The sequence below is a fragment of the Sorex araneus genome, chromosome X, assembly GCF_027595985.1.
Source record: "Sorex araneus isolate mSorAra2 chromosome X, mSorAra2.pri, whole genome shotgun sequence".
Lineage (NCBI taxonomy): Eukaryota > Metazoa > Chordata > Mammalia > Eulipotyphla > Soricidae > Sorex > Sorex araneus.
In genome coordinates, this window is record NC_073313.1 from 338,805,265 (window position 1) to 338,819,912 (window position 14,648).

The following is a 14,648-nucleotide window of genomic DNA, read 5'->3' on the forward strand; positions in this document are numbered from 1 at the left end:
GTCCTTTGTCAGGATTTTAAGAGAGAGACTGCAGTGATTACCTTAATGTGTCTGAATTCTTTCACTTAGCATAATGCCCACTGGGTTCATTCATGAGCAAGATGGCTTTCCTTTTTTACAGCTGATTGCCATACATCGCAGAGATAAAAACCATTGTTCCTTTCAATGTCTCATGGATGGCTTTCAAGGATATTCTTCTTTTAATTTATTAAAGAACCATTTTAAGTCTTCTAGAGTAGCTGCAACAATGCCTGAGTCCACCAGCAGTGCCCAGGGGCCAGTCCTCCCCACATCCTCACCAGTACTTGTTTTCTTTTGTCTTCTTTTTTTTTTAATTTTTATTTTATTGAGTCACCATGAAAAAAAGTTACAAAGCCTTCAGGTTTAAGTCTCAGTCATATAATGATCAAACCCCCATCCCTTCACTAGTGCACATGTTCCACCACCAAGAACCCCAAATATACCCCGTCCCACACACACCCCCCACCAGAGAGGCTAATGATCTTCACTTTATTCTCTCTATACTTTGAATACATTCAATATTTCAACAGAGAACTCACTATCATTATTTGGAATTTTCCCCAACAATCAAACCTGCTGAAAAGACATCATTTGATAATTTGTTTTCCATTGCTGAGAATGAAGATTATAGGAGCTCGTGGCCACGCGGTTTTGGATTTCTGATATTTTAGCTTAGTTCACAGTCTAGATGCATTTTTATAAGAAGCCACTGGGTGCCAAAATGGGTTAGTAGACCTCCTAGATCATAGACTTTAAGGAGCAGAAGGGCCATTTCGTGGGAGGTGCTCCGAATCCTCTTTTGTCTTCTTAACAAGAACCATTCTATACAGATGGTTGCTTGGGGACCAAGCCCTCTCCTTAAAGCAGTACTTTGGCCTGTCATCACCAGCTCAAGTCTTCAGAGAGCCCAGGAATGCTGAAGACTGGTCAGAACTGCTTAACTGCCACCCCCCCTCCACTCCGGGGCCCAGTTCTGCCCTTTGAGACTGACCATGAGAAGCCCAGTGCCCACCATCCAAGAAAGAAGTGCCACGGCAGCCAACCCCCAAACTCATTCATATCATTCAAAATGCTCTGGCTCCTGAAGGGATGAGAGAATTCCCAGAGGTGGGGGGTGGGGAGAAGGCTGAAATAATTACACTGGAGCTAGAGTGATAATACCACAGATAGGTCATTTGCCTGCACATGGCTGATCGGGTTCAATCCTTGACACCCCATATAGTTTCCTGAGCACTGTGAGAGGTGATCCTTGCGAGCAGGACTAAGCCCTGAGCACTGCCAGGTGCAGCACAAAAAGCCAAAAAAAGAAAAAGGAAAAAAATGACACTATTATAGTTTTCTTATTTTCTTACCAAGAAAAAGAAGGCCCTGTCAGTAGTCATTCCACAGAAGCTTCTGGAAACCTCACCTCAACCACCGACCTAACAATCCCACTCCTGGGAAATAGGAGCCTGTCGATTTGAACCACCCACACATCTCACACCCACTCACTGCCTTGGGAATGTTCTCGGTTTAGAACAAACCCTAAGGATGCTCCTTAGGCACCCCGGAGGCCTCCTCAAGCATTCATTTCCCAAATACTTGCTGAGTCTGGGGAACCTGTCAGGCTTTTTCCTGGGTGCAGAGGATGGTCCCGAGACTGCAGTGTGAGCAGGATGGAGTCCCCACCACAAGAGCAACAGCAGAGATACACTCCCAGGACTGGGAAAGGATTATAGATCGAATCTTCAATGGTTAGGCAAGCTCAGAGACCAGATTTTACAAGTATGTGTTGGAGTCCCAGACTTCAAAAGAGGCCAACCTAACCTGGAACCCTTCTCTTCACTTCCCAGCACTCTGAATCATTTCCTCGGGCTCTAGTTCAACCTGAGTGTTGCCAAGCACAGGTTTCAAGGGTAAATAAAGGATTGCATTACTACTCCTTAAACAATAGGTGCTCCAGAAAGAGGAAAACGTAAAGATGTCCCCTAGTGTAGGTGCCTTAAACATTTTGTGAACCAGCCTTTTTCTTCTTTCTTCTTTGTTACCATAGTGATGCTTCAGTCTGCACTAGAAGATTCAGGAATAAATCATTAAAGGTTGTGGAACTGCCTTCTCCAGCAACCCCAGACTGAAACCGAGCCTGTCTGGGTGTCAGCCAACCTTCGGAGTCCATGCAGATCCCTGACCGTGTTCTAGAAGCGTCAGCAAACTCAAGGAAACAAGGAAACTCCCTGAGCCTGCTCCAGGCCACAGGCCTGGTGGATGGATCTGAAATTCTCCCCCCACCAACGTCCATATTTGGCTCTGGTCAGAAACAAAAATCACTGTCGTATGTTCCCAAAGAGGCTGAACAAAACTTGTTTCCCTCCCCAAGCTTCAAGCAAGCATGCCCTAATTATTTTTTCACTAACAAATCAAGTAACAGAGGTCAGACACTCAAATTTAACCAATGTGACTAAAGTCCATGGGCCCCACATGGGTGGCTTATGTGAAGCAGGGAAGAGAGAGACACTTTCTCCCGATTCCCTTCTGCCACCCAGGACTAACTGGGAAAGTTAGAACTGATATACTCTGGAAAGTCAAACCTAGGCCTTACCCAGGGTTTACAGGTTCTTTGTCTTTCTTGCAGAAAGGAATTTCAGGAGTAGACAAGCAGTGAAATAAAACAGATTTTATTTAGAGGCCTCCATAAAGGGGAAGGAGAGAGGGAAAGTGAAAGAGTAAGTCACTCAAGATTGAACATGGGCTTCTCCAAGGGGGAGAGAGCCCCTACACACATCCCAGCACTAGATATGAAAGTACACATCTCAAGAGAGGAGATGTAGGCAACACCTGTGCTTGGGCATCACATGTGCTCAGCCACATGGGCACAAATAGCACGTGGACTCAGGCAACATATGCACATGCTTCCTTTGTTCAAGATGTCTTTTGTAGGGTTTCTCTGACCTGCCCTCCATGGAGTTTTCTAGCTTGGTAGAAGTCCATTGCTAGGGTGGTATCCAAGTTGGTTGAGTTGGGAGTGTCCATGGCCTTCTTTGAAATTCCTTTTCTAGCCTTTTGTTCCTCCGAGCAGGGTCCTGCCTTATCTGGGTCTGTTTCTGGTGCCAGGAAGATCTTATCAGGTCCAGGACTTAATTCTTGCAGCTTCAGGGCTATTGGATTTATTACTTCTCAGAAATTCCATTCTCATGGACTCTCTCCTATCCATTTTCCTGCCTCATCACCACTGATAGGGGTGGACTGAGGTCAGGTCCCACACCTCCCACCCACAGTCTCTCTCCTCTATGATTGTCCTCCACACAGATCTTTCATCTTTAAGCTTAAGAGTTCACATAAATATGACATGACATCAAAATCTCTTCAAAAAATAGTCAGGATCAGTTCTTGGGTGCCCCATGTAGTTATCTGCTAAAGAAGCCTATTGACACACTTGCAAGTGAAATGTTATATCTTATATTAACTAAAAATATTATTTCAAAACAAAAGTAGTAGATACATGGAGGAAGATGGAGTAATGTTGCAGATTAAGAGAAGGTGATGGGGATGATGGTTACAGGGGGATCTTAGGCTGTTCTTTCTTTATAGTCTATTTGAAACTTTCCAAAAAGTTAAAAATGGATAGCACCATATTAAATATCGCTAAGCTACCTCCAGATAGGTGTTTCAAAGACATGTCAACCCACACTTGTGCCTATACAACCCACATTTATGGAGCAGCTACTGTGTGCAGGATTTTGGGCTATAGAGGGGAATGAAGAGGTTAGAAGTAGTTTTGACTTGTCATCAGGGTAAGGACATAGGCATCTTGGAGAGGGAAAGCTAAAGAATTATGTATGTCAACAGAATATTCAATGGAATTTGGATCACAATGAGCTCATCAGCTGCACTTACTTTATTGCTTTGATGAGGACTGAGGTGATAGAAGTGCTTCTATCAAAATGAGTGTTTAACAGTAGGAAGGGTTGGTCCCAACTTCTAAGAAGGTAGTCACTGAGAGTAAGGGATTGAGGGTGTTAGTATTCTGGAGATATTGGGAACCTGGAGAGACCCAGAGGTAGGGGAGGTGGTCCAGAAAAGCCAGTCTTTTAAGTTCTACTGAAGTTTCTAAAAGAGATTTTACCTTTAATGGAAACTAAAATGAGTCTTCTCATAAGCAGGAAATGGCTCTTTCTATATGGATTACTCCTCACTAGGTCTCTATAATCCTGAAGGGAGAAAGTGGCAAAATGAACCATATAAACTTTAACACTCCCACAGCCCAAATAAGATATCATCATTATAAAAAAGGTAGAAAAATATGGACCAATAACAAAAAAGCAAAGTAAACAACCCCAAAGTTTACTGTTTCTGTTAAAAGTCTGGTATCTAAAGCCATGTGAAAAAGGATAAAATTTGACCACTATCTCACACCAGGCATAATAGTTCACTCCAAAGGTATTAAAGACTTGGCTCTGAGACCCAATAATTCCCTATACAGAAGAAAACTTAGACAAAACACTTTGTGACATTGCTTCAGTGATGTCTTTGATGATTTATCTCTATTGGTAAGAAAAACAAAAGCAAAAATGAAATAGATTACATCAAACTAAAAATGTCTGCACCGGAAAAGGAACTGTCATTAAAGCAAAGAAATTCCCTCCTGAACAGAAGAATTATTCTCACACCATACATTTGACAAAGGGCTAATATCCAAGCTATACAAAGCACTCATAAGACACAACAACAGAAAATAAACAATCCTATCAAAAAATGGGGAGAGGAGCTGAACAGACACTTTTCCGAAGAGGACATATAGATGGTCTCTAGGCTCATTATCACTTATTATGAGAGAAATACAAATCAAAACAACAATAAGATAACACTTCACACCTGTGAGAATGCCTTACATCAAAAAGGCTGAAACAACTAGTACTGGCAAAAATATTGAACAAAAGGAATCATCATTCATTTCTGGTGACCCATCCCCTATAGAAAAGGTATGAAGATAACTCAAAATATTAAAATTAGTTATACCATACAATCCAGCAATTCTGTTGCATTCAATAGGTATTTATCCAAAGAACATAAAAACATTAATTTTAGGGGCTGGAGCGATAGCACAGCGGGTAGGGCGTTTGCCTTGCACGCGACCGACCCGGGTTCAAATCCCAGCATCCCATATGGTCCCCTGAGCACTGCCAGGAGTAATTCCTGAGTGCATGAGCCAGGAGTAACCCCTGTGCATTGCCGGGTGTGACCCAAAAAAACAAACAAAAAAAACATTAATTTTAAATATTTTCACATTTATATTCATTGAAGCACTAGTTACAATAGCCAGGATCTGGAAACAAACCAAGTGAGGAGCAATGGAAGGAAGGAAGGAAGGAAGGAAGGAAGGAAGGAAGGAAGGAAGGAAGGAAGGAAGGAAGGAAGGAAGGAAGGAAGGAAGGGAGGGAGGGAGGGAGGGAGGGAGGGAGGGAGGGAGGGAGGGAGGGAGGGAGGGAGGGAGGAAGGAAGGAAGGAAGGAAGGAAGGAAGGAAGGAAGGAAGGAAGGAAGGAAGGAAGGAAGGAAGGGAGGGAGGGAGGGAGGGAGGGGAAGAGAAATATAATGTTCAATGTAAACAAACCCTTAGATTCTGAGCAAAGGATTGAGATTACCAAAGTTTGGAGGGAAATGAGCCAAAAGGGCAGAAGGTGCACAGTGAACTATGGTAGAGGGATGTTAGCACATTATAAATGACACTTTATCTCTCTAATATATTCTACCCTGAAATATACCGCCCCCTAAAAATATGGTACCCCTAAAACATACCAAAACTTTCATTCTTGTAAACCAGTTCTACCAAAATAAAATACAATGCTTGAAGAAAAAATATCTTGGAATCTACCTATCAAGACGTTTCCACTTCAAAAATATTTAAAGAGGAGCACCCCGGGCTTCCCTCCCCTCCGGACTGCCGGCCGAGTGGCTGGCACGCCACCTCCAGCACGTTGACCGCTGTCGGGTTGTGGGAAAGGGGCGTGGCCTAACCACCATGGGGCGTGGCCTAAGGAAAAGTGGGCGTGGCCTCATTGCTGGCGACCAAAGCTCACCCGGCGGCAAGTAGTTTCCTCAACATCCTATCCAAGACTAACATCCTAGCTAGTCGAAAGCAGTAGGACAATAAAACACAAGACTTCACATAAGAACTGAAGGAAACATCTCAGTAGGAGACCAGGTTCTACAACCGGCAAGTAAAAAGCCAACCACTATTAACTGAGCCTATCCACAATCCTTTTTCGCAACAAAAGGAAACAGGGACACTCATCATCAAGGGCCCTCTTTCATATCACCACAAACAACATGAAGAAACAGCGAAAATCCCCATTGCAACCAGAGGTCGATCAAAGGAGTCTGGAAACCTCAATGGGCGCTTCCTACAAACTTGACCTCTCTGAGAAAGAATTCAGACTTGAAATCCTCAACATGTTCAATGAACTCAATGCAAAGATGGACAACTTCAAGGAAGACCTGACGGAAACAATACAACAGACGGCCGACAAAATACGGGAAGAAATGAGAGCAGAAATAAAAAACCTTCAAAAAGAAATGAAGGATTCCGTACATGAAATCAAAAACTCTCTGGCTTCCCTCAACAATAGGATGACTGCAGCCGAAGACAGAATCAGTATGCTTGAAGATGAGTTGCAAGAGGCCTACAGGCAACATCAAACCATGGCAAGAGACCTCAAAATAGCTCTAGCCAGAATCAGAGTCCTAGGGGATGAATTCAAGAGGAACAACATTAGAATCATTGGACTACCAGAACCACAGGGAACCAACCCCAACGAAAAAGACACAGTCAAACAAATCAGTGCGGAAAACTTCCCACAGCTGGACAATGCGGGCATCCACATTCAAGGCGCCCGAAGAGTGCCAGCTAAAAGAGATCCTAACAGAAAAACCCCAAGACATATCATAGTTACAATGATGGACATCTTCCAGAGAGACACAATACTCCAAGCAGCAAGGTCCAAGAAGGAAATCGCATACAAAGGAGCACCCCTTAGGCTCACAGCAGATCTATCAGAGGAAACCCTCCAAGCTCGAAGGCAATGGTGGGATATAGTGAAAAAACTCAATGAAATCAACGCTTCACCAAGAATACTTTATCCGGCTAAACTCTCATTCAAACTAGAAGGAATCATACACTACTTTGGGGATAAACAACAGCTCAGGAACTTCATAGACTCAAAACCAAACCTAAAAGAAGCACTAAAGGGGCTATTGTAAGACAAGAACAACCCCTACAAGCACAACAAACCCTTGCACAAAGACGGCACAAAATCCCATAACAATAATCTCCCTTAATGTCAATGGTCTGAATTCACCAATTAAGAGACACAGACTGGCAAAATGGATTCAGAGACTCAACCCAACATTCTGCTGCCTGCAAGAAACACATCTGAATAGCCAGAACAAACACAGACTCAAAGTCAAAGGATGGAAAACAATCCTGCAAGCAAACAACTCCCTCAAGAAAGCCGGGGTGGCTTTACTAGTATCGGACAACATAGACTTCAGGTTGAAAAAGATTAGAAGGGATAGTGAAGGCCACTTTTTATTAATCAAGGGATGTGTACATCAGGAAGAAATCACACTCCTAAATGTCTATGCACCCAATGAGGGACCAGCTAAATACCTACAACAGCTGCTAAGAGACCTCAAGAAGGACATCTCGAGCAACACAATAGTAGTTGGAGACTTCAACACTGCACTGTCTCCTCTGGACAGATCTAGAAGATTAAAACTCACCAATGAAATACTGGCTTTGAAGGAAGAAATAGAAGAGAGAGGGCTAATAGATCTATACAGGGCTTTATATCCCCAAAAAAAGGAATACACATTCTTTTCCAGTGCACATGGAACATTTTCCAGAATAGACCATGCACTGGGCCACACAACATACCTCAACAGAATCAACAAGATAGACATTGTACCAGCTATCTTTTCAGACCACGATGCACTGAAGATAAAACTTAACTGTGGACAGATGCAGAAAACCAAATCAAACACCTGGAAATTAAATAGCTCTATATTGAACAATGAGTGGGTCAGGAAGGAAATCAAGGAAGAAATCAAAAGGTACCTAGAAACAAATGAGAATGAAGACACGAGCTACCAGAACCTGTGGGACGCAGCTAAAGCCGTTTTAAGGGGAAAATTTATAGCTCTGCAAGCATATCTCAGGAAGGAAGAAAGGGCCCACATAAATAACTTGACTTCACAGCTCAAGACCTTAGAAAAGGACCAACAAAAGGAGCCAAAACCAGGCAGAAGGAAAGAGATAATAAAACTTAGAGCAGAAATTAATGACATGGAAACCCAAAAGACAATCCGGAAGATCAATGAAACCAAGAGCTGGTTCTTCGAGAAAATAAACAAGATTGATAAACCACTAGCAAGACTCACAAAGAAAGAGAGAGAGAGAACCCTTATAAGCCGAATCAGAAATGAAAAGGGGGACATCACAACAGAAACCAATGAAATTCAAAAGATCATCAGAGACTACTTTGAAAATCTCTATGCCACGAAACAAGAGAATCTAGAAGAAATGGATAAATTCCTCGACTCCTATAATCTCCCAAGGCTGAACCAAAAAGACCTGGAGTACCTGAATAGTCCAATTAACATCAAGGAAATTGAAATGGTTATCAAAAGTCTCCCCAAAAACAAAAGCCCAGGCCCAGACGGATTCACTAGTGAGTTCTTCCAAACATTTAAAGAGGACCTTTTGCCAGTCCTTCTCAAGCTCTTCCAGGAAATTGAAGAAACAGAAACCCTCCCTAACAGTTTCTATGAGGCTCATATCTCCCTAATACCAAAAGCAAACAAAGACACCACAAAAAAAGAAAACTACAGGCCAATATCCCTGATGAACACAGATGCAAAAATTCTCAACAAAATATTAGCAAATAGAATTCAACAACTCATCAAAAAGATCATACACCATGACCAAGTGGGATTCATCCCGGGGATGCAAGGATGGTTTAACATCCGGAAATCAATCAACATAATCCACCATATCAACAAAAGAAAAGATAAAAATCATATAATCATATCAATAGATGCAGAGAAAGCATTTGACAAGCATCCATTTATGATGAAAACACTAGCCAAAATGGGTATAGAAGGGACCTTCCTCAATATAGTCAAAGCCATTTATCACAAGCCTATGGCAAGCATTGTCCTCAATGGGGAAAAACTAAGAGCCTTCCCTCTGAGAACAGGGACGAGACAAGGATGCCCACTCTCTCCACTTCTGTTCAATATAGTACTGGAAGTACTTGCAATAGCGATTAGGCAAGAAAAAGACATTAAGGGCATTCAGGTAGGAAAGGAAGAAATCAAGCTCTCACTATTCGCAGATGATATGATACTATACTTAGAGAACCCTAAAACCTCTACCAAGAAACTCCTAGAAACAATAGACTCGTACAGTAAAGTTGCAGGCTATAGAATCAATACCCAAAAGTCCATGGCTTTCCTATATGCAAATAATGAGAGAGAAGAAAGTGACCTGAGAAAAGCAATCCCATTCACAATTGCGCCTCAAAAAATCAAATACCTCAGAATCAGCTTAACAAAGGAGGTAAAGGACTTGTATAATGAAAACTATAAAACACTACTTCAGGAAATAAAAGAGGACACGAGGAAATGGAAAGACATTCCCTGCTCATGGATTGGAAGAATTAATATTGTCAAAATGGCAATTCTCCCCAAAGCATTGTACAAATTCAATGCGATCCCTATAGGGATACCCTTGACATTCTTCAAAGAAATGGAGCAAGCGCTCCTGAAATTCATATGGAACAATAAGCCCCCACGAATAGCTAAAGCAATCCTTGGGAAAAAGAAAATGGGAGGAATCAACCTCCCCAACTTCCAACTCTACTACAAAGCGGTAGTCATTAAAACAGCATGGTACTGGAACAAAGGCAGAGCGGCAGACCAATGGAACAGGGTTGAATACTCTGACATACACCCCCAAATATATGATCATCTAATCTTTGATAAGGGAGCAAGAAATGTGAAGTGGCGCAAGGAAAGCATGTTTAACAAATTGTGCTGGCAAAACTGGACGGCTACATGCAAAAAAATGGGCTTAGACCTCCATCTATCACCATGTACAAAAATCAGATCAAACTGGATTAAAGACCTCAACATCAGACCAGAATCCCTAAGGTACATTGAAGATAAGGTCGGCAAAACCCTCCACGACATTGAAGCCAAAGGTATCTTCAAAGCTGACACGCCACTGGCTAAGCTAGTGAAAACAAAGATAAATAAATGGGACTATCTCAAACTAAGAAGCTTCTGCAACTCAAAAGAAACAGTGACCAAAATACAAAGACAGTCTACAGAATGGGAAAGGATATTTATGCAGTACCCATCCGATAAAGGGTTGATAACAAGGATATACAATGCACTGGTTGAACTCCACAAGAAGAAAACTGCCAACCCGATCAAAAAATGGGCTGATGAAATGAACAGAAACTTTCCCAAAGAAGAAATCCGAATGGCTAAGAGGCACATGAGAAAATGTTCAACATCACTAATCATCAGGGAGATGCAGATCAAAACAACAATGAGATATCATCTCACACCACAGAGACTGGCCCACATCCAAAAAAAAACAAAAGCAACCGGTGTTGGCTTGGATGTGGGGAGAAAGGGACTCTCCTTCACTGCTGGTGGGAATGCCGACTGGTTCAGCCCTTTTGGAAAACAATATGGACGATTCTCAAAAAGTTAGAAATTGAGCTCCCATTTGACCCAGCAATACCACTCCTGGGAATATATCCCGGAGAGGCAAAAAGGTATAGTAGAGATGACATCTGCATTTCCATGTTCATTGCCGCTCTGTTCACAATAGCCACAATATGGAAAAAACCAGAGTGCCCGAAAACAGATGATTGGCTAAAGAAACTCTGGTATATTTACACAATGGAATACTATGTAGCTGTCAGGAAACATGAAGTCATGAAATTTGCATACAAGTGGATCAACATGGAAAGTATCATGTTGAGTGAAATGAGTCAGAAAGAAAGAGACAGACATAGAAAGATTGCACTCATATGTGGAATATAATGTAACTGAGAAGTACAAGTTGGCAACGATGCAACTTCTGGCAGATATCTCTCTGGACATAGTTACTAAAATACTAAATTACAGAAACCCAAAACTGAGAGGCCGCTAAGTGTGGTCACTCGACCTCATACCTCTTCATCCTCAGCAATGGAAAACAAATTATCTAATGCTTCCTTTTCAGCAGGTCTGACTTTAGGGGAGAGACTCTCCAAACAATAATAGTGAGTTTTGTTGAAATATTGTATGCAATCAAAGTGAAAGTAAAGTGAAATTTATTAGTTACACAGGCGGGGGGGGGCTTAGGGTGGGGGGGCTAGGGGCGTGGGGGGGGTTTGGGGTGTGAGGGGGCAGGGTGGAGCTATACTGGGATTCTTGGTGGTGGAATATGAGCACTGGTGAAGGGATGGGTATTCGAGCATTGTATAACTGAGATTTAAACCTGAAAACTTTGTAACTTTGTAACTTTCCACAATAAAAAATTTAAAAAAAAAAAAAGATCCAGTCCTCATAATTCTCTCTTCCTAATTTTTTTAGGGTTGTAGACCACACATGAGAATGATTGGGAGCTACTCCCAGCTCTGTACTCAGGGACCACTTCTGGTAGTGCTCAGGGCACCATACGTAGTGCCAGTGATCAAACTGTGACTGGTCACATGCAAGGAAAGTGCTGAAATTTCTCAACTACCTCTCCAGCCCTTTTTCTAAATTCTTTATCCATAAAGATGAAAGGAAACTTTTTAAATCAAGATAGATAAGGGTAACCACGGATGCACAATTCTGTCCTTTAGGGAACACCCCTTCCCCAATTTGGTATAATAATCCTATCATTTCCATTTTATTCTGGTGCAGCCCATTTACCCCATACCACCTGTAACCCCGGACTGTTAAGGTCTCTGGCAGGCCGGGGGCACGAAGCAGGCCAAAGAAAGATCCTCTAGGAACATTGTCCAGAAATAAGTGGAGAAGGTGCCTCTCAACTCAGAGGAACAACTGTGGCTTGCAGCTGTCTCTCTGCCACTTACATGGTGACTGAGTGTATAAAAATAAAAAGAAAGGGCGCGGGCGAGGGAAGGGACGCCTCACCGCACCGAGCCAGGCACAGGGCCTAGGGCAGCAGCTGTCTCTCCCACCACCCGAGCTCGGTAGCCTCCGGCCGCTTCCCCCACCCCGGGGAGGTTGATGGCAAAGATGTGGCAGGCGAGGGAAGGAACGGAGCCATGATGGTTGATCTCACTTGCAGTTTATTCCAATCTTCTCTCTATACACTCTCCCCGACCTATACACTTTCCCACCTCTATACACTTTCCACCACCCACCTTCTCTCCGAACCCCTTTTATTGATCATGGCTCTTCCAAAGGGCGCAATACATTGACGTCACCAAAGGCACCAAAAGATCTTACAGGAAGAACATTGAGGCAACATAATTCTCTTGTATCTGCAGGCCCTTAATCTAGGCCCCCCAAAAGAAGATACAAAAACAAAACCGAAGCCTTCTTTGGGCTGAAAGCACTCGGATTTACATCCCAAAGACCACGCTGGGCTGCAGCCTGGAATCTACAATGTCAAATCAAGCCTGGCTAGCACCTTAGATCTGTGGGGTCAAAGATCAGCTAGGTTTCTGTGACAAAAGGTTTCTGTGACAAAACTCCAGAAGGCAGCTGGAAAAGGGGAAATATTCCAACAACTGAGTGCAGGCAGTCCAGCAGTGGATGGGCAGAAAGGCATGGAGTGAAGTGGACACAGGCTGACATCCCTGACCTTCCAGGTTTGGGGGGTTTTCTGAAGCGTAAGTGAGAATGGCAACAACTATGAACATCCAATGCTGAAAATAAACCACCCAACGGAGATGAACAGAAAGACTCATGTCTCAGGGGCCAGGGGGGTAGCTCAGTGGCAGTGTTCTTGTCTTGCATGTACGTGACCCTTCATTCAATCCCCAGTACGACAATAAAAGGTTCCTGTCTTCCAGAATGTCAGTGTCTAGGAAATGCTGAGCAGTGGTGCCAGCACCATCTGCAACAGGCAACACATGCCAGCAAATATCAGCCCAGTGACTGCTTCTAAAGCTGAAACAGTGAGGCATGCTTATGTAACTTTTGATATAGTCTAACACGAGGATTTCAGAGGAGCCTCTATTTTTCATGTTAAACTTTAAGTATTCATAGAAAGGTCATTTCAGCAGGACTATTCTGTCTTTTTCCTCTCCATCACCCAGTGTAATTGATTCTGTAATTGATAGAGACTGCTGTCCCAGGAATTTACAACCAAGGAAGTGGAACGAGACAGTACCAGGGTCAGGGAAGACAAAGGGAGGTAGAGGCCTAAGAAACTCCACTTAGGACAGGGGCCCTAGGGCTGACCCAGCCCACAGGAGGTGGGGTCCTGCCTTCGGCCTGCATGTCCCTGTTCGCAGGCTGTGCATCTTTTATGCTCTGGTCATTGTGCCCCTCTTTCCCTTTCCCTTAAGTTTTCGTGCACTGCCCTTGTACATGTGAGGCTGCCCTTTGATTGGGACACTGCCCCTCCGGTCTCTGTGCAACCCCAGTGAGAAGAGAAGAATCTCCAACCAAATACTAGGCACTGGGAGGAAGAGTTCAGGTGATAGGGGTGTGGGAGGTGGGGAGCAGGGGTGAACAGGTAAGCACACAGTACCAGGCCCATCAGAAGCATGTGTTAAGGAGGGATGGAAGGAGAGAAGGAGGGAGCCAATGAAATTGCAATAAACTCCAAATACAATGACCAGGGGTATTATGCAAAAAAAAATATTTTTTCACAATATGAAGACTCTACCCCTGTCAATATTCCTAACCTCAATACCAACATGAATGGTGGAAGCTTTTAACATGGGACTCTAGAGCAGAATGACCTTTTCTCATCCAAGGGCCACTTGGATATTTAAAATATCATTTTGGGTCATACAATACAGACTGGTGAGTTGCAGGCAGCTAGGGAGAAGAGTAGGTGTCTGTCCTGCCATGAACCAGGCCAGGCCAGGCCAGGTGATTTCTTAGGCCTTATATGGCCTGCGAGCCAGATGGTCCCCAACCATGTTCTAGAGAGAAAATCCTCAAAAAAATGGATTATAAAAAGGATTGGGAAAGTTTGCCCTAAGAGTCCCATTTTTCTAAGAAGCACTGGGTTCCTCAGCTTGCTTTCATTTTAGAAGCATGATAAAGAATGCCGCAGAGTGGGGGAGTCTGGTGGTCAAGCAGTTCTCTGTTTATTGGCCCTTACACAGTGGTTCTTATACATATGTGCAGGGTGGGAATCTCATGTATGGCGGTTCATCCCGTCGGGCTCGGTATAGATGTCAGCTAATGATTTACATATCCTGCTTAGGGCCAGGTTATCAGTATGGGTAAGTGGTCACAGTCACGTCCCACATCCTCAACCAGAGTGCCTACGTGTAGGGAGTGATGGAGCGAGCCCCTGGGTCTTTGTAAACAGGGCCGGCTCTTGCTTCCCAGGGGCAGGGGATTTGGTCAAAGTCTCAGGCTAGCTGCTGAGACCCCAGCACTGACACACAGCTCCGAG